This window comes from Podarcis raffonei, chromosome 5 (assembly GCF_027172205.1).
Source record: "Podarcis raffonei isolate rPodRaf1 chromosome 5, rPodRaf1.pri, whole genome shotgun sequence".
Classification (NCBI taxonomy): Eukaryota; Metazoa; Chordata; class Lepidosauria; order Squamata; family Lacertidae; genus Podarcis; species Podarcis raffonei.
In genome coordinates, this window is record NC_070606.1 from 94,257,393 (window position 1) to 94,281,720 (window position 24,328).

Below are 24,328 nucleotides of genomic sequence, written 5' to 3' on the forward strand. Positions count from 1 at the left end.
CAGCTGGGAAATTCCTTGCTGGTGTGAAAAATAAATATGCACTGAAGTGAAATAGGGCTTTGGTGGACACAAAGCGGAACACCCCCACCCCACTCTGGGCAGTAGCTTCACATGCTTGTCTGGCCTCAGCCTCTGGCCTCTCAAATTTCCTGACATCAAAACAGGATTATTGTGGACCCGGATGATGGCAGGGGTCCCGAGTTCAGGTTGTCCTGGGCAGTTGCTTTGAATCCCCAGAATGGGAATCTGCTGCAGACACCATGGGTGTGGAAGGAGGTTCAGCTGATAGCAGTGCGCTGAGGTTGCCCAGCCATCCTGTAAAATTTTGGATGTTCTGCCTATGAAGGAAAGGCTGTCTGTTCTAGTTTGGCTAGATATGGACAGCACGTCTGCCTGATAAGCAAATTCCTCATGAATTCACTTCAGGCGTGCTCCATCATTTGAAAAGGCCATTGCAGGCCCTGATCCTTCAGTTAACCTGATTGGCGCACAGGCAAATGACACATATATCACATGAGCAGGTTGTGTTGGGAGCCATGTGCTTTAAATGTGGTATGTACACAACCCAATTTTTGTTTTTAGCTTCTCTTTCCTTTTGCTTTTGCACTTGTTCCTCTGTTTCACAATCTCTTACAGAGACACACAATCTCTCCAAGGTGTGTGCATTACTTCTTTGCCTGTAGATTTTGCGCACTCCTGTGATGTATGTCCATAAAATGGGTACATGCATCGTACCAGGCTGTGGGGAGGAGCTGAGCTCTCATGAGGAGATCTGCTTTGATTGCGCAGTTCACGCTCTCGTGAAAATTACCTGGGTGGATACGCCTTGCCATTTAAATACTGAACTCAGATGGCGTGTGCCAAAAAGCATGGTGTCAAAATGGGGCCAACTAAAAAACAAGAGCTGGGCACCAGCATGCTCAGGGAACACCAGCGTCTGCAGAAGTACAGTCTTAAAACACACACAAACATGCATGAACAGATTTAAAAAGTTTCCTCTAAACCCAATGAGGATGGAGCATGCTCAGTATATTGTCAGTTGGAAACTGGAAAACTGGGGGATTGGAATGGAGTAATCATGGAGGGGCTGGCTGGCTGAAATTATGCACAGGGACACTCCTGTTTGAAGGCAAACACAGACAGCAGGTGCTGGAGGAGACTCTTGAGAGTCCCATGGACTGCAAGAAGATCAAACCTATCCATTCTGAAGGAAATCAGCCCTGAGTGCTCACTGGAAGGACAGATCCTGAAGCTGAGACTCCAATACTTTGGCCACCTTATGAGAAGAGAAGATTCCCTGGGAAAGACCCTGATGTTGGTAAAGATGGAGGGCACAAGGAGAAGGGGACGACAGAGATGGCTGGACAGTGTTCTCGAAGCTACCAGCATGAGTTTGACCAAACTGCGGGAGGCAGTGGAAGACAGGAGTGCCTGGCGTGCTCTGGTCGATGGGGTCACGAAGAGTCGGACACGACTAAATGACTAAACAACAACAAGCAGACAGCATGTTGGGGTAGGGGCACTTGGCTGACCTTTAGGCAGGAGATAGAGATGGAGGCACAAAGTGTGTGTGGGGGGGAGCCGATGTGGTGCAAATGTACCAGCAAGAGCTCTGGGTTGAAAGCATATTTGCACCATGCCAACCTTGCCACCAGCAGCAAGGCAAATGTCTCCCTCCCCACCAGGCCATCTGCTGCTGTCAGAAGGTAAGCATGCATGATGAGAGCTGTAGCCCAAAACCAGAAAGCAGGACCTGAACACAACACCGCTCTCTTCACCTGCTATTCTCAGCAGCTGGTATTTAGAGACATGTAGCCTCTGCCAGTGGAGGTAGAACGCAGCCATTGTGAATGACTAGTAACTATTGACAGCCGTATCCTCAACTGAAGCTGTCTCAATCATGCATTTGGGGCAGCCATTGCACCCAGTTCCTTGGGACGTAGCGCAGCCATTAAACGAATGTGCACGTATTGCAGTGTGGAAAGAGATGGTTGGCTTTCTCCAGGATTCCACTAATCTTTCTCTCCTTCCTGCCTCCCAGACTGGAACAAGCTTTCTCCTCCTGCTCTCTCCCTCTCCTGCATCTCCTTCTTGACTCGCCAAGGCCACAGCAATCTATGTGTAGGAACAAGAAGGCAAAGGTGCCACTTAGTCATTCTGAACACGCCGGGACAGCGGCCTTGGCGCTGCTGTGCAGCAACATAAAGGGGGCTATAAGTGAGCCATGTAATGAAAGCGACAAGGGCCTCAACAAGGGGGGGGGGGGCCTGGAGGGGGGGCTGCTGCTGTGCGCATGCATGTGGGTTGCGGCTCTAGCTGGATTAGCAAGGACCGGGCTGTGATTATTTGCATGCTTCACACATACACACATGCATACACGTTTAAACTCATTGCCAACCTTTTTAGGCCAACACACTCCTTTGGGGGTTTTGTTTTGTGTGTCAAGGGCGCTGCCCCTTTGGCCCACCTCTCTCTCCCTACACCTGAATCAGTCCTCCCATCCTGAAACAGACAAAACGGGCAGAAAGGTGGTGCATGCACACAACCAGCTTGCCCAAAGGATCTGGGTAAAAGTTGGAGTAGTAAGAGCTTTGAACAGCACACAGAGCTGAAAGAAGATGTGGGAGAGTCACTCTTCCAACTTCCGCTTTCAGCTCGATGTGCTTTTCATGGGAGGCAAAAGAACGGTAGCTAACCTCAGCATCAGGAAAGAAAAAGTGGGGTGGGGGCACTCAGAGATGCGGTGGGAACCAGAGGAAGACCTCAAGGATACCACTGCACCCCTGGGCCCCATGTTGGCAAACTCTGGCTTAACCAGCAAGGCCTCATCCAGCCAGCAGGAGAAACAATGTCATATCCCACAATGGTCCCACAAAAAAAAAGAGGCACCCCGTTTTCTTGTGTGAGAGCATGGCGGCCATTTTGGGTTTTGTGCCATGATCTCGCCCCGAAAAAGCACTTTTCTCAGGGCTGCAATCTTGCAAGCTGCCCCAAATGTGTGTTTTGGGGCACAGTGTGCGTCTTTTGGATTCCACGATCATGTGAGGGTCATGTGACTCACACAGGAGCATGGGTGGGGAGCTGCACATCCCGGTTTTGTTTTTTTTTTTTTTAATAATATTTTTATTGAACAATTTTTTATATAACAGAAACAAAACATACATGAACAAACATTCAACAATAATAAAACATAAAACAAGTACCATTTCATAACCCAATTTCTAAACCTTACTTCCTCGACCTCCTCTTACTTCCCGTTTCTGTATTCCAAATTCTTACAGTTATTCAGCGAAATCTTGCCTTATTTTATTATAAATTTATGCTAATCACCCTTATTCTCTTTGTCATAACCATTACTGATAGTAACCATTTGTTTTAATCCAACATCATTCTAACTGTCTCCAATTTTATAATATTTCTTTAAATAGTCCTTGAACTTTTTCCATTCTTCTTCCGCCGCTTCTCTTCCCTGGTCTCGGATTCTGCTCGTCATCTCTGCCAAGCTCATATAGTCCATCACCTTCATCTGCCATTCTTCCAGTGTGGGTAGATCCTGTGTCTTCCAGTACTTTGCAATAAGTATTCTAGCTGCTTATTTGTAGCAACCGTCCTTAGCCGGTGTCTTTCCTCCGGCAGTCCGACCCCCAGGTAGATAAGCAGCGGTAATCAGTTCAATCTCCTTTAAATTAGGCAGGAAATCCCTTTAAAGCCTTCTTCCCCCCCTCCCCTGCCTTTTGGGGGGGAGTTCTTTGCTTGGTGTTGGGTTTCTTAGCTCATAAAAGCTCCTGTCAGAAGTTACAGCTTCACTGTCTTTCGCTTTAATCTTGCTGCAGGACGGTAAGCAGACTTCCTTTTTAGTACTTATCCGTCTCGGTGCCCAAATTCATTAATTTTGACGTCCAATTTGTAATGCAAACTCAATCCTACTCACGGAAAGTTGCTCTCTTTTAGTCCAAAATCTTCGGAAGAAGTCAGCGCTCTCCGCTGATGGCGACGCGGCTTCGCTTCGCAGGCTGGGTGAAAGCGACTCTCAGCACCGCTCCACGCACCCCTCCGCTGATCTATAGCCTTTAAAAAGGCTATTTCACAACGTCGGGGGGGGGCAAAGGTGCCCGCCGAGTCTCCGGTTCACAGGCTACGCGCCTGTGACTTTTAAGGGTCTTTGCTCCGCCGTGAGCAACAAGACCCGAACCCGCGAAGCAGATCTCTCCCGGAGCTCCGGGAGAAATCCGCCATTCAGCGCTGGCGCTAACCCGGAAGTTGCACATCCCGGTTTTGGGACTCAAGGTGTTGGAGGGTCTGCACTGTGTGGCTGCAGTCTTTTCTGGACCAATTCACACAACCACCAGGCAGCACATTTTAGCCACATGAAAAGTGCCCGAACTTCACACCACCCTGTGACCAATATGACTGCCACCTATCTCTTGCTCTCACTTTTAAAAAAATTTGCCACTCCTTTCCAGTAGGTTGCATCCAATGCTAGTCTTATTCAAAGCAGACCCATTGAAGTAAATGGGCACGATGAACTCAGGCCCATTAATTTCAATGGGTTACCTCCAAATAATATATCAGCTGGATATAGCCCTATGCCTTCAGGGAGGCTCATAATCTTTTAGAAAAGCACCAAACATCTCAGGCCCTTTGAATGGATGGTGGTGCCACCACTAGGCACTGGCCAGTTGGTGCTGATCCATGACAGGGCCTTCTCGGGGGCCATTCCCTGCCTATGGAATGCCCTCCCCAGCGATGTTTCTTTGTATCCTCTCATTATTAACATTCAGGAGGAATTTCAAAGCATTCCTGTTCATCTGGGCATTTGACTGGGAAATACTGTTTCCATCAACCTTGAAACGATCCATTGTGAGGGCATGTGACTGTTTCTGTATGTTCTTAATTAAATGTGTTTCTATTTTATTTTATTGGGTTGCGCCAAGTGTCAGCCCTGCGCAGAGTAGATCCACTGAAGATTATGGGTATAGCTAACCTACATCCATCCGTTTCCTTGAGCCTGCTCTTGAGGAGAACATAGTTGGATACCCAAACCATTGTTGTTTTTTTCTACATTGTCGTTTGCCAACCGTCGGGAGGAAGGGCGGGGCGGAAAGTGAACAAATAAAGAACAGATCAGAACCATTTCCCATGTCTAATCTCCGTTCCAGGAAAAGTGTTCAGTTTTTTTTTCTTCTGTGCCACGCTGCTCTTAGAAACAGGAGAGGAGGGCGAGGTCCCAAAAGGAAAGAAAGAAAATGTCAGCTATGGCAATCCAGTAAAATATCTCCAGAGCAAATGTCTTCAGCAAGAGGAAGTGATGGTATTAAGCTGCAGGGGACTGGGCTGGGTTTTGAAGGATCTTGTGAAAGCTGGCAAATATCTCTCCATTCCTCCCATACCTTAACAACAAGGAAGCCTTTGTTGGGCGGCTCCAAGGAGGGGAAGCCTCTCTTCCCTCCGGCCGCCCTCGGCTGTGGCCCTTGTCCTCACAGCGACACCCGGAGTCATGAGGGGTGGCCTTGTCTTTTTGGCACGCAAAGCTCCTTCTCTGTACTTGGCCCCTTCTGGAAGCAGAGCAGAACGAACAAGTGACCGTGGTTACTTCAAGGATGTCCCCAGATATCATGGTCCGGTGTGAGGCCTAAAAGTCACAGGCAGCGTTCGGTTCAGCTATACGTCATGCTTCCCAGAAATATATCTGTGCTCAAAAACGTTTCGCGTAAAGGGAAAAATCAAGTACCCAGCAGTGCAATAAAAACACATGATAAAAAGTATAATGTCGCTACAATAGAGCAGTAAAACAATGCAAACAATTAACAGTTCCTTTAACAGCCATCAAGATAGAAGGGAGCAGAAAGTAAACAGATCCGACAACTTCACATCCGAAAGTAACCGCCAAGCTGATAACACTTTTACCTCACAATGCCTCCCGCTCCATCTTTTACGCCTCAGTCCGAATGTTCCCTCACACCTTCTTCTGGAAGCAGCGCTGTTTTTTGAAAGAGCTTTTTGAAAGCTCTGTGGGCTTTAGTGCAACCACAGAAAGCTGGAACATTTGCAGGGGTTTTTTTCAGCCAGAGCTCACTGGAACTCAGTTCCAGCACTTCTCAGATGGGCGCCATTGCCATTGTAAGAGAACACCTCTAAAAAAATAGCACAGATACATTTGTAATATGAAAAGTTATAGGATTTCGGGTTTCAGGATATGCAATGATTAGAAAGGTATTATTATTATTATTATTATTATTATTATTATTATTATTATTATTATTATTAGCTGTACAGTGAAGAAACCAGGCGCCCTTCTGTGGGGAGGGGGTTCCACAACTTAGGGGCCACCACAAAGAATGCCACCCACCCATCCCACCTCTGAGGGTGGTTAAACGACCAAGAGGGACCCCTCTGCTGATCTTAACACCCAGGAAGGTCTGTAAGGAAGCAGGCAGGATTTCAGATATAGTGGTACCTCGGTTTAAGAACAGCCCTGTTTACGAACTATTCAGTTTACGAACTCTGCAAAACCGGAAGTAGTGTCCCGGTTTGCGAAGTTTACCTTGGTCTAAGAATGGAATCCGAATGGTGGAAGGGCACCAGCGGCAGGAGGCGTCATTAGGGAAAGTGCACCTCAGTTTAAGAACAGTTTCAGTTTAAGAACGGAGTTCCGAAACGGATTAAGTTCGTAAACCAAAGTACCACTGTATTCGTGGCCTAACTCATCTAGGGCTATGACTGCCCCCGAATTTTTGCAGGTGCAAATAGTACTGACAGCCAGTTGGCGTATGATCACTCCAATAGCATCATGAGCGCAAATCATTACGAATGCGCAATTAAAAGGATGTCAGTCCCACATTCTGCAGGCAGCATCTGTGGACACGATGCCTGCCAGAAACCAGTGCTGCTTTAGTTTTCAGTGGCGATTAGAAAGGAGTCGATAAGTGGCAAGAGCAGATCCCCATGTGGCTGCCACAGCCATGTGTCACACGGACCAAATAGCCCAGGACTTCAGGTCTGGCTTTCTGCCACAATACACTTAGTTGCATGCACACCTGATTAGGTGCTAGACTTTTGTGTCTTGCGGGCGTTTCTCACCCGTGCATTTGCTGAGTCAGCAGCTTGCAAGAGCACCATGCTCCTGTCCTCCGACCCACAGGTTGGGGCACTAATGATGTCTTACGAACTGTGTGGGCAAAGAGGAGCTTCAATTATTCAGCTGCTTGTCAGCCAATTAAATTAACTCTTCATTGAGAGAGGCATGAATATTTCACTAGAGAGATGCAAAAGAGATCTCCCAGCAGCACTGCTGGCTGAATGGGGTTCTGGGACAGGGCAGCAGAGAGTGGCGAAATCATGCAGCCCAAATTTTCTACACATGAAAACCCAACGCAGATCTAGTCCTGCCTAGTTTGGAGGGTAGGTTTCTTGGTACAGAGCTGCAAAAGTAAGGGGTGTTTTGTTACTGCGGAGACCAAAATGGCCTGGAAGCATTGCTCTTAGAAGAGAGCAATGTTTGGAAGTCCATGTTGGCCAACAGGTGAACCCCAACTCAGGTCCTGCTCATGTGCTTCCCATGCACATCTGTCTGGCCTCTGTGAGAACAGCATGTGGGACTAGATGGGTCTGTGGCCTGGCAGATCCAGCAGCCAGAATCTTCTTATGCTCAATGCTTCAGATGTGGTGAGTTTCACGGGGATAAGGCTCCACTCTCTACCTCCCGCATTTTCTATCCCACCTTCCAGTGACATTAGAAGCAAACACCTGCTTCCTCCTTCCAAGCACCAATGGCCTCCAAGCACCGATCCCCAAATGCTCCTTGTCCCAGTTCCGTATAACAGCTCTTCAGCCCCATTCCTCTCCTCCGCCTCCTCTCCGCTAACCGGTGGCAGGAGCAAGAAGCAGCTCTGGGATTCTCCTCCGTCTTCTCTTCTGAGCAATTAATAATTTATTTCATTATCAGGAGGAGGGGGGAGCGAAACTGCTAATGAGACGAAAACAAGCCAGAAACATCTGTCAGGGGCTGCTTTCATCCTGGGCCCAGGGCTTCTACGCGGGAAGCAGCCAGGCTGCGGACAGCATCGAAGGGTGTCCCTGCACACCAGGCATTGCACAGCCTGTTGCCTGACGCCCCCTCCCTCTCCTGCTGCGCTCACACACACACACATCCTGATTCTGCTCTCATGCACATAGATCCATGATTTTTCCTCTCCCGAAGAAGGCAGGCATGCCCAGTGCTGAGGGGAGCAGAGCCCAGCTAGCAAAGCTGCATTTCCAGACACCGGGCACACATAAGAAAGCAAATTCTGAGTGCAACAATGCTCTCTCCCCACCAGCAAATGGCATTCAGAGGCGGTAGAGACAGAATGTAGCCATTGTGGCTAGTAGCCATTCATAGTCTTCTCCTGCACTTCCCATTTTAATTTTGCAGAAGGAAACTCTGTGGGCAGGCACAGAGGGTGGGTGGGTGCGGCCCCATGCCCAGAGCCTGCCATAGATCAGCCCCCTGTTGGATCAAGCCAATAGCTCATCTAGTTCAGCATCCTGTTCCCACAGCATCCAACCAGATGCTTGGGAGAAGCCTACAAGCAAGAAGGACCAGAGGGCCACACAATGTAAGTGCATCCTACCTGGGGCGTTGGTTCCAAGGATTCTGCGCTTACATGAAAACGTTTATACTCCAACCGTTCAAGCAAAACTAACGTTTAAGAAGTAGGTTGTGTTTAGGGAGACCTCTTTGCAGAAAATGTACACCAGGCAAAATTGCATTAAAAAATTGTGTGCATTTGGAGAAATTTGGACTAAAATGCAGGTGGAATTACATTAGGACACACACACACAAAAATATGGTACACTGATATGGAAATGTGGAGAAGTGAAGACTGGGGAAATAGCTAAGGAAGTGAAACTGAAATGGAGAGATTTTGCTCACCCCTCCCCATTGCTGCCCTAAAGTAAAAGAGAGACCCAGCCATGGATCTCTCTGGCTTGGATCTTTGCATTTAGGGGCGGGTCTCTTGGAACTCCCACCTCTGGCACTAGCCAGGAAAGACTTCGTTCCAGTTAAACTATTCTGAGTTATCGAAGAGCTGGCAAGCTTGTGCCTGTGGCCCCTTTTTCTCAGACTCCCCCCCCCATCTGCTCCAACACCACCACGGCTGCCACCTGCCTTCCTCCCCCCCCCCCCATGCCTCCTGCTTCATTGGGGCTTTGGAGCTGGCTCAACAGTTAAATGGCCCATTGTTTGCAGCCCCCAACCAAATGAATGGCTCCTAAGTGGATTAATTAACTTGGTCTGAAGGATAAAGGGGACTCTCCTCCTTGAGAACTATTGTTTTCGTTTGCCTTTGGTCATCGCAGGCAAATGAGGGCGAGGCATTCCTAGGGGTAGGTTGCCACCTTTTTGCCTGGCACGGCTCCTGTGCCGTTAAAAACCATGGGGCAGGGTGCGGGAATCAACAGGTAGGATGTCATCCTCCTCCAGTCCCAGTCTCTATAAGACATGGAACTCTTCCTGCCCAGTCTCAGCCCAAGAATAGACGTGTCAAGGGATAGCTCAGTCGGTAGAGTGTGAGACTCTTAATCTCAGGGTTGAGGGTTTGAGCCCCACATTGGGCAAAAGATTCCTGCATCACAGGGGGTTGGACTAGATGACCCTCACAGTCCCTTCCAGTTCTGTGGTTCAATCCCAGTCCAAACCGGCAGCTCTTCCACTCTTTACTGTTAAGATGGCCTCTCCAAGGAATCCCCAACTAATAATATTCTACCCTGCCTGAGTACTTCGATTGGACCAGACTTTGTGATGCCAATTTGTCCTGTTCTACTGACTGCAGTGTTGCATATTCCATATGTCCCACTGTGCTACATGGATTGACAAGCCTGTGGGCCAGGGGCGAAAGCATTTCCCTATCTCTCCCACCCAGCAAGCTTGCAGGTCTAGGGATACTGTTTCAATGCCACGCAGCTTGTCTCACTTGCTCGAGCCATCTATAATTAATGGCCACTACTGTGTGGCTAGGGATGCGGGTGGCGCTGTGGGTTAAACCACAGAGCCTAGGATTTGCCAATCAGAAGGTCGGTGGTTCGAATCCCCACGACGGGGTGAGATCCCGTTGCTCGGTCCCTGCTCCTGCCAACCTAGCAGTTCGAAAGCATGTCAAAGTGCAAGTAGATAAATAGGTGGGAAGGTAAACGGCGTTTCCATGCACTGCTCTGGTTCGCCAGAAGCGGCTTAGTCATGCTGCCCACATGACCCAGAAGCTGTATGCCGGCTCCCTCGGCCACTATAGCAAGATGAGCGCCGCAACCCCAGAGTCGGCCACGACTGGACCTAATGGTCAGGGGTCCCTTTAGCTTTTTACTGTGTGGCTTGCGCAGACAATGTTTTCTCCTGCTTTCCACTGGTGATCTGGGACAAGCTATGTGGGAGGCAGCATCTGGGACAAAGTGGGGCAGTAGCGGTTGGGGCAGGGCTGCATTGTTGTTGTTTAGTCATTTAGTCGTGTCCAACTCTTTGTGACCCCATGGACCAGAGCCCGTCAAGCTGCATTATAGGCTCAAATTGTCTTGTTCTGCTGAACAACCTGGCCATTTTGCACCAGCTGAAGTTTCTGAACCGCCTTTGCAGGCAGCCACACGTATAGTGCGTTGCAGTACTCAAACCTGGAGCTTACCAGTGCGTAGGCCACAGAAGTTAGGCTATCCCTCACTAATTAATAATCATAACAGCAACAACTAATCCTCTTGACCTCACCTCCGCAGCTCTCCCCACTCATTTGCAAGATATTAAAGCGGGGGTGTGACCATGGGAGTGTATCCTGTGGCAGTAGCAGGGGGGCAGGGTTCTGAACATTTTGCCTGGGGCACCCCCAAAATCCACCACCCCGTTCCGCCTCTCATTAAAGCCTCATCTGGTTGTGATGGCCCCTCGCGCGGCACTACTCTTTCCTCCCAGCCCCTTCTCCGGCTCAGAGTTTTCATTCAGCCAGACGATGAATAATTCAACTCCTTTAATCTTCCTTATTAAGTTGCTCCCTCAGGCCTCAGATCATTTGTTGCTTGGCTCTGAAGTGCCTTCAATTTGTCCGCTTCTCTTCGATCCCTCCAGGACTCGGGGAGAACCCAGGATTGGTGGGAAAGTGGAGGGGAGCTGGGAGGGGAGACTGAACGGGCTGCGTGTGGCTCCCTTCCTCTCCCCAAGATCCCTAGACATAAGGAAGGATAGCTCCTCTCTGTCTATCTATCTTGAGGTTTGGGGGATGAGCTAGAGAACGCCTCCATGCGCATGAAGATCGGCATGTTCTCACCCTACCCCACACTCTCCTCTCAGGAAAGACGACAAGGATCCTTCTCAGATCCTAAAGGGAATCCATTTGGGGGCTCAGTGAGTGGAACGATGCTCAGGAGGCAGGACTGAGAAGCAAAAACCAGCAGTGTGTGCCTTGCTGAGAAGAAGAGATCAAAGCTAGCAGCAGGTTGAACTGATTTGGGGCACTTCTTATTTATGTGGTGCCGTCGCCGTGCAGAGCAGAGCAATGTAAAGTAACAAGGCAGAATTGGGGAGTAAGGCCTCTGTCCTCAAGGAGCTTACATTCTCAAGTTCAGCAATGAGTGGGAGACCACGGAGGGAAACCTGGGCGGAGCAGGGGCAGGCTAAGGAAACGAAAACGAAAATTCAGTCGCACAAGCCAAGATACAAAAGCAATGATTTCCTCCTGCCCCACTGCAGGCAAAAAATTACTCAGCAATGCTAAGCTGGTCGCGTTACCGGTTTCACCAATTACAACCACTGTGAAGGATAGTTTGTATGCCTTTTAGCTCTAACTGAATTTTCTCTGGCTGTACTTTTTTGCATTTCATTGACATTTCATGCCAACTTTGGGTCATTTTGACACCGGGCAAAACCTCAAGCACCTTCCCCCCTCCCCCATTGCTGCCGTTGCCTGCCCAGGCCTTTTGAATGATTGTTTTTATGCTGCACCAATTGCTTTTACTATTTAAAATATTTTTTTTGCATGTTTTCCGTTGATAAATTTTTCATTTGTTTTACTGCGGTTGGAGGGGAGGTGAAATAAAGCGGACCTGTGAGTTTTATTGAATGGCAAGGTATACATTTTTTTAAAGCCCCTTAAAAACAAAGGAAGAAAGAATAGTGTGGACTATTAGCCAAACAAAATAATGGTTGCTAAGCAGTCATAACAATACTCATAGACTGGTTTTATTACACCAGTTCAACTGTAATGGACTCTCCAAAATAAATCTGGAGAGTTGTCATTTTGGTGAGGGTGATGGCAGTCCACTGCTAGAGATCTCTTTTGTTCACAGGATGGTCAGAGCAGACTCATTTAAATTAATGGACCTAAATTAGTCATGTCTCCTAATTCCAATGGGTCTGAGTAGGGCCAGCATTGGCTACAACTCATAGTCCACAAAGTATCCCAGGGAGAGAGAATGACAATTAACCCAGTTGATTTGCTGTGAATGTATCCCCAGTAGCGTACTACCATATTCACAATAGTAAGGTAAAGGTAAAGGTAAAGGCACCCCTGACCATTAGGTCCAGTCGTGGCCAACTCTGGGGTTGCGGCACTCATCTCGCTTTATTGGCCGAGGGAGCCGGCGTACAGCTTCCGGGTCATGTGGCCAGCATGACTAAGCCGCTTCTGGTGAACCAGAGCAGCACACGGAAACGCCGTTTACCTTCCCGCCAGAGCGGTACCTATTTATCTACTTGCACTTTGACGTGCTTTCGAACTGCTAGGTGGGCAGGAGCAGGGACCGAGCAATGGGAGCTCACCCCGTCGTGGGGATTTGAACCGCCGACCTTCTGATCCACAAGTCCTAGGCTCTGTGGTTTAACCCACAGCGCCACCTGCGTCCCCATTCACAATAGTACAAGAACTGTCAGTAGCTACCAGCAATGTTTTGTTTTTTTAAAAAACATATTTATTGAAGTTTTACAAAAACATAGGTTTACAAAATAAAAAAGGTCATATCAAGAGAGAAAGATACAAAACAGAGAACATAGAAAAATGCATAAAAAAGAAAAAATAAGAATAAAAATACAAAAAACAAAAAACAAATAACTAAAAAAGAATTAAAAACAAATCAGTTCTTTGTAACTTTAAACTCATTAACTTATTTCCTTGGCCTCCTCACACCTCCCCTTTTTGTATTCTCATTTAAATAATCAAATCAGCAAATCCTTACCCTCTTTCATTTATCTTAACTCTGTATCTTAACATATTATAACTCTATATTTTCATCCATTATCAATTCATTTTTGCATATTCTTATTAACTTTGTTGCTAATGCCACTTATTTTCAATCCAACATCATTTTAACATTCATTAATTTTACAATATTTCTGAAGATAGTCTTTAAATTTCTTCCAGTCTTCCTCCACCAACTCTTCTCCCAGGTCTCGGATTCTGCCAGTCATTTCCGCCAATTCCATATAGTCCATCACCTTCTTCTGCTTGTGTCTTCCAATACTTTGCAATAAGTATTCTTGCTGCTGTTGTTGCATACATAAAGAAAGTTCTATCCTTCTTTGGCACCAATTGGCCAACTATGCCCAGGAGGAAGGCCTCTGGTTTCTTCAGAAAGGTATATTTAAATACCTTTTTCATTTCATTATAGATCATCTCCCAGAAAGCCTTGATCTTTGGGCACGTCCACCAAAGGTGAAAGAATGTACCTTCATTTTCTTTACATTTCCAACATTTATTATCGGGCAAATGATAGATTTTTGCAAGCTTGACTGGTGTCATGTACCACCTGTATATCATTTTCATAATATTCTCTCTTAAGGCAATACATGCCGTAAATTTCATACCGGTGGTCCACAACTGTTCCCAGTCAGCAAACATAATGTTATGTCCAACATCTTGTGCCCATTTAATCATAGCAGATTTAACCGTTTCATCCTGCGTATTCCATTTTAACAGCAAGTTATACATTCTTGAAAGTATCTTAGTTTTGGGATCTAACAGTTCAGTTTCCAATTTTGATTTTTCCACCTGGAAGCCAAATTTTTTGTCCAAATTATAGGCCTCTCTTATTTGATAATAATGAAACCAGTCTCGCACTTTATCTTTTAATTTCTCAAAACTCTGCAATTTCAATTTGTCTCCTTCTTGTTCCAATATTTCCCAATATTTCAGCCATTTGGCCTCCATATTGAGCTTTTTCTGATCCTTTGCTTCCATTGATGACAACCACCTTGGGGTTTTATTTTCCAGTAAGTCTTTGTATCTTATCCAGACATTAAACAATGCTTTCCTGACAATATGGTTTTTAAATGCTTTATGTGCTTTAACCTTGTCGTTCCACAAATATGCATGCCACCCAAAAACATTGTTAAAACCTTCTAGGTCCAAAATGTCTGTGTTCTCAAGAAGCAGCCAGTCTTTCAACCAGCAGAATGCTGCTGATTCATAGTACAGTTTAAGGTCTGGCAGGGCAAATCCGCCTCTTTTCTTTGCATCAGTTAATATTTTAAATTTTATTCTGGGCTTCTTGCCCTGCCAGACAAATCTAGAAATGTCTCTCTGCCACTTCTTGAAACAGTCCATCTTGTCCAAAATTTGCAATGATTGAAACAGAAATAGCATTTTTGGCAATACATTCATCTTTATAGCTGCAATTCGACCCAACAAGGAAAGCTTCAAATTTGACCATATTTCTAAGTCTTTTTTCACTTCTGTCCAACATTTCTCATAGTTATCTTTAAATAAGTTTAAGTTCTTAGCAGTCACATTAACCCCCAGATATTTTACTTTCTTAACTAATGTTAAACCTGTCTCCTTCTGAAACCTCTCTTTCTCAATCGGTGTTAAATTTTTCTCAAGAACTTTAGTTTTTGACTTGTTCAACTTAAATCCTGCCACATGACCAAATTCTTGAATCAGTTCTAATACTCTTTTCGTACTAGATTCTGGCTCCTGTAACGTCAAAACTAGATCATCTGCAAAGGCTTTCAATTTGTATTGTTTGGCTCCAACCTGAATACCTTTAATCAGACGGTCCCTTCTAATCATATTTAGCAAAACCTCCAGGACCGAAATGAAAAGCAATGGGGAAATTGGGCAGCCTTGTCGTGTCCCTTTCTCTATCTTAAATTCCTCTGTCATCACATTATTAACTATTAGTTTAGCCTTTTGTTCTGAGTAAATTGCACTTATACCATTTTCAAACCCTTGACCAACCCCCATCCCCTGAAGATTTTTCTTCATAAAACTCCAAGAAATATTATCGAAGGCTTTCTCCACATCTATGAAAATTAAAACTGCTTTGGTATTAATGTTCACTTGCAACTTCTCCAAAATGTTAATTATATTCCTCGTGTTGTCAGACAAGTGTCTACCTGGGAGAAAGCCAGCTTGGTCCTTATGTATCTCTTCCACTAGTACTTTTTTTAATCTATTAGCCAAAATATCAGCAAATGTTTTGTAATCCAGCAATGTTTTGGAACAGCAGTTGCTGGGAATCACAAGTCAGCAGAGTGCTGTGGTGTTCAGGTCCTGCTTGCAAAATTCCCAGGGGCAACCAGATAGTCCTTGTGAGAACAGGATGCTAGACTAGATGAGCCATTGGCCTGATCCAGCAACCTCTTTTTATGTTCTTATATTGAGAGACCAAACTGGTCCAGCATCCCATTCTCACAATGACCATCTGGTTGCCCTTGGAAGCTTGCAAGTGGTGCCTGAGAACCACAGCACTCTCTTCACTGGTGATTCCCAGCAACTGGGATTCAGAGCCATACCATGTGCAACTGTGGAGGAAGAACATGGCATGTTGATAGCCTTAGGTAAAGGTAAAGGAATCCCTGACTGTTAGGTCCAGTCGCAGACGACTCTGGGGTTGCGGCGCTCATCTCGCTTTATTGGCCAAGAGAGCTGGCGTACAGCTTCTGGGTCATGTGGCCAGCATGACTAAGCCACTTCTGGAGAACCAGAGCAGTGCACGGAAACGCCATTTACCTTCCCGCCGGAGCGGTACCTATTTATCTACTTGCATTTTGACGTGCTTCCAAACTGCTAGGTTGGCAGGAGCAGGGACCGAGCAACGGGAGCTTACCCCATTGCAGGGATTCGAACCACTGACCTTCTGATCGGCAAGCCCTAGGCTCTGTGGTTTAACCCACAATGCCACCTGCATCCTTCTTGTCCTCCATGAATTTATCTTAAGCCCTTTAAAGGCCATCCACATGGGCGGCCATCAATAAATCCCGTGGGAGCGAATTCTGGAGTTTATGCACTGTGTGAAGAGATGTTCCTTTGGTCTTTGATGAATCTCCCAACATCCTGCTTCATCAGATGCTCCTGAGTTTCAGTATCATGAGAGCTACCTGATTGGCTCTACACCTGACATAATTCTGTCCACCTCTGTACACCTCTCTCCCCTACCCTGCTCACCTTCTTTCTAAGCTAAAAGGCTCTGATTGCGTATTTCCCCCCTCAACACCCATTTGATGATGTTGGCTGCCCTTTTCTGAACCTTTTCCTGCAAGCTCCTTGTTCATGCCATGCATCCCACCCCATAAACATACAGTGGAGCAGTGATTTGCAATGACTTTGACTGGAGGACCATTTAAAGCAGGCACCCCCAGATTCGGCCCTCCAGATGTTTTGGGACTACAGCTCCCATCATCCCTAGCTAACAAGAGCAGTGGTCAGGGATGATGGGAGTTGTAGTCACAAAACATCTGGAGGGCTGAATTTGGGGGTGCCTGATTTAAAGCTAGCACGGAAGGCTGCACACACCTGCACACCCACTTTGAAACACAGATTGTTGATGAATCCCAGGCTCATGGCATATAACCTGCTCCAGAGGGTAGGACTTGAACCAATGGCTTCAAGTTGCAAGAAAGGAGATTCCGACTAAACGTCAGGAAGAACTTTCTGATAGTATGAGCTGTTCATCAGTGGAACGGACTCCCTCAGGAGCTTGTGGGCTCTCCTTACTTGGAGGTATTTAGGCAGAGTTCAGATGGCCATCTGCCATGGATGATCTAGTTGAGATTCCTGCATTGCAGGGGGTTGAAATCAATGACCCTTGGGATCCCTTCCAACTCTACAGTTCTATGATTCTGTGATCTGCCTCTCTCTAATGGATCTGGATTGATTACTTGGAGCTAAGTGGTACCTTTGGGGATGCCAGAACTGGGCCCAGGGACCACTTATTGCACAGAAAAGAAGTCAAGACTGCCCTCCTGACCATTGCATTTGAATACGCTAATTCATTTCTTAATGTATGCACATTTAAATTTGACCCTTAACTTCTGATAATGCTGAAGTGGGAAAGGGAAAACGAAAGAGGGGAAAGCTAGGCTGATTTAAAACTCTCTCGGCAGTGTGCTGGCTCTTATCGGTTCCTGCCAGCCAATGAATTTAAGGGATTTGGAGGTGGGAGATAGCACCCCACTCTGGAGACCTTTTTGGCACAGATCCTGGACTTCCCCTGATCACGGGCGAAACTGCTGCTTGGTGGGGAGATGTTAAAACTGTGAGGGTCAGAGCAAGCAACTCTCCCGCCAGCTCAGCACATTGCAGGGTTGCATTGCTGGAGCAATGGATGGGGCAAGTCTGCTGATTTCACTGTGTCTCTCAGTTGCTCACTTTCCAGCCTTAGGTTCAGTTCTCTACATTTTCCTGTCAGTTTGCAATTAAAAAAAAAAATTAAATCCTGGTTGGCGTTTTAGTGTGAATTTCTCTTAATATACACACTTGGGTATGCAATTTCCCATAACAGAATGTGATTTTCAATGTCATTTTCACTAGCATATGCATTTATATGCAGACTTTACCCTAGAATGTGTAAATTTTGTACCACCAAGCTGGAGAACTGCAACGCAAAATTCAGAGAAGTGCGAATTTTCAAAAGAGGGTTGTGTTTTGATTTATGTATTGTCTGGGAATGTACAGATGAGGTACGTTCGTCCTTAAATGCAAAGTGAATTGAATTTCTCCCCCATCCACACAAGACAGAGGTGCCTGTTGTGGGTTGGAAAACCAGCTGCTCTGAATGCAGGTTTTCAACCAGTCCTTTTCAACCTAGTCAGAGTTGCATGACCACGCTCACCGTTTTTGAGTGGGGCATGACCGGACGCAACATGGGGAAGCAGATGTGGTGGCTCAGAAATGCTTTTTAACAACTGAGGTTGGTACACCAGCTGTATCCCTGTCAGGAGAGAACAAACAGTTAATCACACACTGGCAACATCTGGGCTGGGCTACCATAATGCACTCAACATGGAGCTGCCCTTAATAATGGTTTGGAATCTTCAGCTGATACTAAATGTGGCTGCTCCGTGGTATCAGGCTGACAGAACATATTCTTCCCATATTGGACCAGTTGCCTAAGTGTTCGATGGCCCAGTTTAAAGGGCAGTCCTAATGGCTTGGGACCATGTGATCTAAAGGCCTGGGAATTAATAAATGGTAGGATTTTGACTAACTGGGATATGATGGGAGAAGTACAAGCTGCAGATGAATTCCTGGGCTAGCCTATGACAAATGACTTGACCAAGCTGGAGCCATTAAGAAACAAGACAGGACCATTGAGGACCATTGGCAATGCAGGAGAACTGTCCTTCCCCCTTGCCCTGAGGTGTGAACAGGGACTGGGGTTTGGAAGGTTGCCAGGGTAGCTGGGGGTGAGGTGACAGGAAAAGAGTCTTGAGCAAGGGTTGCTGGTAAGGAGGAGGAGGAGGAGGAAATATGGGAATCCATCTTGGGCTGGCTGGCTGAAGTCTGGCTGGAAAAGATGTCTTGGACTTCAGGACTGCACTGCTGTGGGATACAAGCCCCTCTTGAAATGATCATGCCATAAGATCTGTACTCCCTCCTTGCAGACTGAAGGTGTAAATCAGTAAACAAACCATATTTCTATTACAGTCTCCTCTGCGTTTCAATTCTCCAAAGGAGCACAGACCCTAGTTGAGGACTGAGACCCCTGAAATCCTTTGTATGGCAGGGGTGGGGGTAGGTCCTAACATACTCATCCCAGCCTGCCTGTAAACTGGCGGCTGCAGGGACAGCTGTGGGTAGGATTCCTGCATTGCAGTGGATTGGACTAGATGACCCTCGGGGTCCCTTCCAACACAGCACTTATATGATTCTGACTTCAGACTAGTTGACGTTTTGGAGTCCTCTTCAAGGGAAGCTCTGTGCAGAGCTCATTGCAATGAGGTGGTCTCTCTCCATGCCTTCCACACACACGTACAAAAGCCAACCAGGCTGGGCTTTGTCTCTTACTGCATCAGTGGCAAGAGGGCAGCATGCTCCACCACCCCAGAGAGCTGTAAGAAAAGCTTAGCAGGTGCCGATTAGGCGGGGGGGGGCAGCATTGCCCTGCCTGCTTCCCAATGCTGCTCATTGCTGCTAGTTACCGGGCGGAGGGGCAATCCAATGAGGAGCCCAGTGCAGTGCTGGTGCTGTGGCAGAGCCCATTCAATGCTCCCGCCATTGCACTCACACTGCAACAAACTCCCTGCTGCCTTAGTACTTGGCAGCAACGCCTGGGTAGTCAGAAATGCCATCCCTCCTGCGCTGCCAGTCCCCTCTGCCTGCCGAAAGCTCTGAGAAATGTGTGTCCCACAGGAGAGCAAAAGTCTGATTCTCACGGTGGCCGCTGGGTGCCCTCTGTACCCCAAGGCTGGCACACTTTCCTCTTCCTCATCCGGGACGCCTTCCTGTCCTCCAGTTCCTCCACAGCTCAGTCATATGCCAAGGTGGGGGGGGAGGGGTGACGGGTTATTTTCTGAAATTGCTTGGGTGGAGAAAGAGAGAGAGCACAGGCAAAAGAGACCCTTCCAGGGGCCTCTGCCCAGATGTTGTCAGTTAGTGGTGATAAGATCTCGGCATATTAATGCAAACAGCAGGGGCTTCGCGGGGTTTGGGAGGCGATGCTATCGCTCTGCAGGAATGCGGGGCAGCCCCAGGAGACAGTGCTCGCTTGCTCGGGGCACGCAGGCAGGTAGGAGGGAAGCCCTCTGTGTGAGGGGGACACAAGGAGAGGCTTGTGTACGAAAGCCTTCCGCAACCTGTGGCACCGATTGGTCGCTCATTGCTCCCAGCTGAGCATAATGCGCAGGGATAATGCCATACCTCACTCAGATACCCATGAAAACAAAAGGGTGTGCTGCTTTCCTCTCATATTTGTTTTCCCACCAAGGCTGGGGAGACAATACTCCGAAAGAGGATTTAAGGCGGTGCGGTTGAGTCTCCATTGCCCATGGCATATCTTTCTGTGAGTACACACACAAACACACACATGCATCTTTTCAGAAAAGCAATGCTTCTATCAGTATATACAACACATCCACCCCCCCATTCTTATTATTGTCTCTGGTGGAAAGGAGAGCGGAGCAATGATTAAGGCACAGCTATGCTACAAAATTAAACCAGATTGGAACTAGCATAAAGGCCATTGTTTCCCTCCCTTCTAATAAATAAAAATCAAAATATTTGGAATTGTAGTTTTGCGAAGCTGATGAGGCTGCTATGAAAAGATCTTACCATTCCAGAGTTTATTAAACTGAGAGCTCTGGCAGTTATCGGGAGCTCAGGCTATTTAAGTGATTTGAAACTGGCTTAAATGTGTGGTTTTAGATCGTACTCATACAATTTCCTGCATGCTCCTTGAAAAGCAAGAAGAAAAAGCTGTTGCCTCTATGTGTAGCCTTTGGAGGCCTGGCATATGAGAAGCTTCTCAGTTCACATAAATGTTTGCTGGTGCAGACATACCTATGTTCAAATATATAAAAGCCATGTTCAAATATATAAAAGGATGTCACATAGAGGAGGGAGAAAGGTTGTTTTCTGCTGCTCCAGAGAAGCGGACACGGAGCAATGGATCCAAACTACAAGAAAGAAGATTCCACCTAAACATTAGGAAGAACTTCCTGACAGTAAGAGCTGTTCGACAGTGGAATTTGCTGCCAAGGAGTGTGGTGGAGTCTCCTTCTTTGGAGGTCTTTAAGCAGAGGCTTGACAACCATATGTCAGGAGTGCTCTGATGGTGTTTCCTGCTTGGCAGGGGGTTGGACTCGATGGCCCTCTTCCAACTCTATGATTCTATGATTCTACCTGACGCCACGTTCACACCATATAGTTAAAGCACTCTGATACTGCTTTAGATTCAGGTAGGTAGCCGTGTTGGTCTGACGCAGTCAAAATAAATAAATAAAATTGTACAGTAGCACCTTTGAGACCAACTAAGTTTGTTCCGGGCATAAGCTTTCATGTGCATGCACACTTCTTCAGAACTGATAGTGCTTTAAACAGTCATGGCTTCCCCCAAAGAATTATGGGAGCTGTAGTTTTTCTAATGTTCTCCTAACAACTCTCAGCACCCTTAACAGACTACAGCTCCCATAATCCTTTGGGGGAAGCCATGGCTGTTTAACGTGGTATGACAGCACTTTACGTGTCTGGTGCGAATGGGGCCTAAAGAAAACTATGAATGAGACACCGTGCTATTCCTCTGGAAAAATAAATGTTAATGACTCAGGGTGTGAGGGCAGCTATCCAGTGTTCCCTGCCAGCCCGCCATGGTCCTGCCTTCATTACTGGAGAACAAGGCGGAGGAGAATGGCAGATTACCCTCCCTTTGCAGTTACGCATGTGGCTTCACGAAGGATCCCGCTGGTAAGTGTAGGGTTCATTCCTCCTCATTGTCTGGGGCAGCCTGTTGTCAATGGAAGCGCCAGGGTGTAAAACGCAAGCTCAGAGACAGCCCCTGATCTCTAATCTAGCACATAAATATGACCGAGAGCGGCTAATTGATTGTTCAGGCTCGCTACAGTCATATCATCTGAGATACACAGGCAGCAAAGCAAGAAGGCACTGGAGGCACTTCGACTGTAATCTGCAATCTGTCAATTTAGCAGCGTGACTAAAGCGTCCGTGAATGGGAGAAGAAGGCTTGCACATCCATAATATTGATGCATAAGCGGCCGATGGGCAGAACTAACTGAATCTGCGGTTGGAAAGGCAGCGGAGGCGGCAGAAGGGGGGGGGATGGACAAGACAGAACCAGGCGAGGAAGTAATAGCACAACAAAAGGCCCATTCCAAGTACCGTATTCTTCGCTCTATAAGACGCACCAGACCATAAGACACACCAAGTTTTTGGAGGAGGAAAACAAGAAAAAAAATATTCTGAATCCCAGAAGCCAGAACAGCAAGAGGGATCGCGAAAGCAGCGATCCCTCTTGCTATTCTGGCTTCTGGGATAGCTGCGCAGCCTGCATTCACTCCATAAGACGCACACACATTTCCCCTTACTTTTTAGGAGGGAAAAAGTGAGTCTTATAGAGCAAAAAATACGGTACCTTAGAAAAAGCACCTATTTCTGCACAAGCCCTCCTAGCCACGGATTATATCCAGGGAATGTCTTGCTCAGGTGCCAACACCTCATGAAGCAACATCACCAAGCACAAGGCTTGTTCAGCCAAGGCTCCCAGCTTCAGAGCCGTGGTGGGCATGCAACACCACAACAAGAGCTTGACTGCTGGATTAGACGAAAGGCCCCTTGGGTAGTAGTCAGTGATGGCGTTCTATGGTGGCTAAGTCAAAAAAGAAGATGTAAGAACCTAAGAAGAGACTGGTGGATCCATTCAATGGTCCACCTAGTCCAGCCTCCTGTTCTCACAGTGGCCGCTGAGAAACCCGCAAGCAGGATCCGAGCACAAGAGCAGCTCCTCCCTCCTGTGGTTTCTAGAACTTCTCCGTTGCTGACCAACCACCCATTTCGCATCCACAACTCAGCAGAATCTCACTTCCATCATCCCTCTCTGGCTGATCTCCTGTGAGAGGGCCCAGCAGCTTCCTGGAAAGATGCTCCACTTACCCAATGGCAGAGCCTGGCCTCGCCCTCCCAGCTCCTTTCCCTTCGCTAGCATGGGCCGGCTTTGGAGAAAGGGGCTTGCATTGGAGGAGCAATTCCTGTTATTCTTAGCCTGCTTCCAAAAGAGGCTGCGGGTCAGCCGCTCCTTTCTGCCTCACCTGGTGAGGAGGCCACGGGTTCGGAGGCAAGTTCCCACCCCTCCGCTGCCTAACGCCCACACCCCTTCCCAGTGGGCCGAGTTCAGCACGGCACAGTGCTAAGACAGAGGGAGTCGCACACCATAAATCAGGCTAGGCCGGCCAGACGACGACTTGCGGGCTCGAGGCCTGTTTGTTTTGGAAATGAGCGAAGCACATTTCAGAGGAGCCGGAGATTTACAGGCCCAGCCTGGGGCTCTCTCCGTGGGAGAACAAGGAAAAGGCATTGCCAGGACCTTGCAAATGGGGAAAGCAGAAGTCAACAGGGGAACCAGAGAGGGGAGGCTGCGACTGGGCCTGGACCAGTCTGGCAAAGAGTTGAGTTGAGTAATGGTGGCACAGAGACCATTGTCACGATGCCCTGCCCTCCTTTGTAGTCTCAGCAGCAAATATCCAGCTATCAGCTGGAAGTAAGGTTGTGGGGTTGCTACCTCTTCATCATGTTTATGGCCTGCTCATATTTTGGGAGTCCTGTCCCTAATAAACAAAGGACCTCTTGCAAATGTAGCTTGCCCATATTTTCTGCAAAGGCAGAGTCTTATGCTCCGAAAAATGTCCACTCCCCAACGCCTCCAGTTTCAAAAATATGCCTTTGTTCAGAGGAAATATGTGCTTCCGTGGGGCCAGAGAGGCAGGCTGTGCAAGTGATTCTTTTTTTCTTTTCCTCTTTGAAAAATGAGTTAATAAGGGCAAGTTGTTTTCAGGGAATATAATGCAGAGTGTTCCTGTTACCCGCGCCGACTTCACCCTGAAAATTGAAATTGCAATGTAGAAAATTAAGGGACGCTAATGACCGCCTTTCCGGCTCTGTGTTTAATAATTAAAATAAAATAGTGTTACTAGATATGCATGATTATGCTTGGTCACAATAAGGCTCTTGGTGTCATGCTTGGTTTTGTCCCCCCAGACGCCGTGAGTAAGATGGACGGTTTATTCCTAGGCTAGGCTAAAAGATGGCAAGGCCATCTCCAAAGGGGGATGGGAGCCAAGAAATGCTCAAAGCCATTAGGGAACGTGGGGCACCAGTGGTCCACATAGTTCCTTGGCCTCCTCTGACCTTCTTTTGGTGGTTGGACCCACATTTACAATCACATTACTGGAATAAACTTGACCCTGTTTAGCCCTCTTGCTGGACTTCCTGCAAGGAACACTGGACAAAATAGGAAGCTGTATTATACTGAGTCAGGCCATTGTGGCCCATCTAGCTTTGTGTGTGTGTTTTGTTGTTGTTTAGCTGTTTAGTCGTGTCCGACTCTTCGTGACCCCATGGACCAGAGCACGCCAGGCACTCCTGTC